The sequence below is a fragment of the Olea europaea genome, chromosome 2 (genome assembly GCF_002742605.1).
Source record: "Olea europaea var. sylvestris chromosome 2, O_europaea_v1, whole genome shotgun sequence".
NCBI classification, from domain to species: domain Eukaryota; kingdom Viridiplantae; phylum Streptophyta; class Magnoliopsida; order Lamiales; family Oleaceae; genus Olea; species Olea europaea.
In genome coordinates this window covers 28,176,013-28,180,488 of record NC_036238.1, presented here as the reverse complement: position 1 = coordinate 28,180,488, position 4,476 = coordinate 28,176,013, and positions in this window count along the sequence as shown.

Genomic DNA, 4,476 nt, shown 5'->3' with positions numbered 1-4,476 from the left:
TTGGACCATAACAGCAAAGACAAAGATAGAAGAACTTAAGGAGGATAATTTAAACCTTCTCTTCTCGAGATATGAACTCACAGTATTCAACAAACTTGAACGATACATGGATAGTAATGAAGAGATAAGTATGATCACAAACGCATTAACTTATAGCCAATATAAATTTAGTTAACATTTTTTAATCGTTCTATTTATATTCATTTTATCATATACAAAATATGATATCAACACAACTTCTTTTTTGCAGGTGTTATAGGCGTCGTTATAGAAGTTCGTCAAAAAAGAATTATCCAAACCCAGTTTGGCACAAAAGCCTGTCTTCAAGATGTTGTGCTGATAGATAAGTCTTTCCAGACGATCATATTAACGATGTGGGACACTTTTGTTGAAAATGAGTGCGTTACTATAATAGATAACATTGGAAGCAAACCAATCATCTGGGTGACTAATTTAAAAGTTTCTTCGTACAACGGTAAACAGAATAAAAAAAATATTTTGTTTACATTTATATTTTAAGTAAAATGAACACTAATTTTATGATTGAAATTTTTTATTTTTTTAGGACTTACGCTCTCTACAAAAGTAAACAACACTTTTTTCATTAATCCTGCAATTGTAGCTGTCACAGACTACAAAGAATGATTATCGAATAGAACTAACAAATTTCTTCTATTTTTCTAACTTTATAAATATCGGTAGTAAATCTCACACTTCATTGTTTGCTTTATTTATGTAGGATTGAAACAAACAAAGAAAAGCTTGACAAATTAATCCAAGATAAGTCATCCATTGCAGTGACGCCACCCAAAATTTCACCTCCAAATGAAAATAAATTCACGCCAATTGCTAACTTACAGGGAGTCCATTTACGAGTAATTTCAATAACGTTTAATTAAATATATATATATATATATACTGCATATATATATTATTAATGTTTTTTGACCAATACTAAAAAAATTTATGCTCTTTCTTATTACTATATATTTCTCATTTCGTATGCAGAAAAAATTTTATTGGGTCAAAGCGCAATGGAAAATTACTTCAATGAACCAAAAGTTTTGGTATATTGCATGTAACAATTGTAAGAAAACGTCAAGTGCAGACTTGGGACAAATTCATAAGTGTCATTTCTGCAAATTTGAACATGCAAAAGCAATACCAAGGTAACATGTACTCTAAACCTATATTTAACTATTTATTAAAAATAACACTTCATTTAACAAAACTTACTATGTAATTTAATTAACTTCTCTATATAGGGTAACTGCTTTCGTACATATTGAAGACAACTCTGGAGGCTTGGATGCAACCATAATAGGAGAAACCGCAGAAACTTTATTGGAAGCAAATGCCGTCCAAATTATGAACCATTTTGAAAAGGTTAACTCCAAATACTACTAAATTTTTAATAATTATTTGCATTTACTTCATCATATTAAATGAGTATAATTTTAATATTTCAGGACGTGGATACACAACTAAAAAATCTCATAAGAACTAACAACGAAGAAGAACAGCTTTTTTACCTAAAAGTAACACCAAAAAGCCAAAATCCACCTGAATACCGATATGAAATTATCTTCATATTCAACTCTTCAACAACAACTGACATTGATTCTTAAGTACAATCATAGAATTGGATTCTTCTCTTGTAACAACTGATGATAGTTCAAACAAAACATCTACGAAAAGTAAAGAGAAGATGTGCATGACAGATAATCAAGATTCTACAAACGCCGACGAAGTGCTTGCACCAAATGCAAAGAGGGCTCTCTTTCAAACTCGAGACCAAAAAATCGAAACTCGTTCCAAGAAGAAAATGAAGACTGATAAACACGTTGAAGATGCTGATGTCCTTAGCTCTGGATAAACCCTCAACTCATGTTCGTTTTGTTTTGGGATAATAGACAATCTAACAGTAGACACTTCTGTGATTCTACAAGCAACCTATAATCTATAAATCTCCAGTAGAATAATGAGTCTTAGATTCAATTATATGATTTTGGTTTCTAAATAGAACAGGTTGCTTTAGATATTTTGGTATGTTTTTGTTGTTAAAAATGTAAATACTGTGAAATCATAGAATTGTACTCGACCCGTGGTTCACACTAATATATAAAACTTCTTTTGCTATCGATAAAGAATAGTTGTGTAAAATACATATATTTTACTTTATCTATTAGTTAAATATTATCTCCTCCTCAATTTCGCTTAATCAAATACGTAATCAAAACACAAGTTCAATATACTTGCATTTTCCATTTTCTAATTTTTTAAATTAATTTCTTTTTTTCTTTGTTCCAATAAAGTTTACCTAGCTTTTAAATAATCTTTTAAACAAACTGTTTCGTTTATATAGTTAATTGGTAATTAATTATATCGTTTATATAACTGTACTCTTTGTGCAAACTCTCTCTTTTAGTTAAAAAAACTAAATAATTTAACAAAATAAAAAAATATAAATTTATTCATTTTCTTTTAATTGCATGCTTGTAAAAAACTAAATTCACCTCTTCTTTCTTTTAAAATATAAATATTTAATTCATCAAGAAAACACTATGTTACGATAAAGTATTTTCTTTTTTTATAAACTTAATAATTATAACATATGATAAAGGAAGAATTAATTTCATTGATCTAAATGATTTCACATAGAAAGAATTATGTAACATGATAATTCCCAACAAGATACGTACTACCTTCAACAGTTTAACCACTTATATCCTATCATTTTACTATGAATAAAAAACAGCATTTTTAAATACATATTTCAATTTATCTATTACTTAAACATAGTTTCCTCTTCAATTTTACATATCTTAAAACATAAGTTCAATATACTCACATTTTTCATTTTGTAATTATTCAACAAAGTCTACTTACCTCGCTTTTAAATGAACTTTTAAACAAATTTTTTAATTTATACCGTCAATTATTTCATTCAATAAATATTTTCATAAACTTACATCAACAATTACATATAATTTTACTTTTCATGCAAACTCTCTCTTCTACATATATAAATAAACGGAAAAAAATACGATTTTACAAAATCCAGAACAAACAGAAAATAATTCATAAGTAAAAAACACCAACAAAAAAAAAATATTCTCTCTAATTAAAATAAAAAATGAGAAAAAAATAAATTGTAAATGAAACATTTGTACATTTCAACTACTCACATTGTAGTTAACAACATATATCTACCCACATTCAAACTACTATCCAAACCTACCTATCCACATTTACTAACCAACATTCAAAATACTACCTACCCACATTTAACTACCCATATTCAACTATTTAACCATCCTTTCACTACCATTTCACACGTCTCAAAAACATTTTCTTTCAATTTTCAAAGTTCTCAAAAGGAAACTAAGTTCAACCACCAGGAAGAAAGGTAATCTTCTTTCCAATGAAAATAAATTTTGAATATATTTATCGTATAGAGAATATGTGGTTTATCAATTCTATTATATTAGGAAAATCATGGAAAATTATGTGTCACTTTTCTTTACTGCAAGTATTTAATCTGCATTATATACATGAATAGTATAACATACCATGTATGTCACTACATAGTCAAACAAATGAACGCATGCAATCCATCACTTCCACCATGTCTTGGGATAAGAAAAAATGTAGAGGAGTTCAAAGAATATTTTGAATACAAATTCATCAGCCAACAAATTCTTCAATAATATGAATATTAAAGCTAAAATAAAACCTAAAACTTATTCATGCAAATCTCAATCATTTTCATTTGGCCAAAAAATATTGAATCTATCACTAGCTGTTGAACAACTCCTCTTACTGAACCTCAAGTTTGTTAATATCTCGAAAAACATTTACTAAATCTCAAGTTTGTTAATAACTCGAAGAACATGAAAAATTTGAATTTAGAAAGCACGACTCCTTCGGCAGAATCACTCCAAGCTGCTCGGAGTGACCACGCTCCGGACTGCGCAGAGATCGCTTCGGGTTGCGCGGGGTGATCTTGGCGCCTTTATGCTCCGCGCTGCGCGGAGTGTCTCCAAAACGTTACAATAAAAAAAAATACATTATACCCAAAAATTTATTATTTATAAAATTAAAAACATTTTACAATAAATACAAATTATAATATAAAACTCATCTTTCATTATTTATAAAATTAAAAATATTTTACAATAAATACAAATTATTATATAACCAGTCATCTTAAAATTTTTCGTAACCCTTTTAATTTCATTAAATAATTATATTCTTTTCCAAAATTCGACTCAAAAATACATTTTTTATATTTAGAATTTTAATATCAAATTTCCATATTCAAGAATAAAGTTTTACTTTCATTAAATAATAATATTCTTTTCCTAAATTCGACTCAAAAATGCATTTTTTATATTTAGAATTTTAATATCAAATTTCCATATTCAAGAATAAAATAAAATGCGAGGGGTAAATATATTTTAACATTCCTTGTTA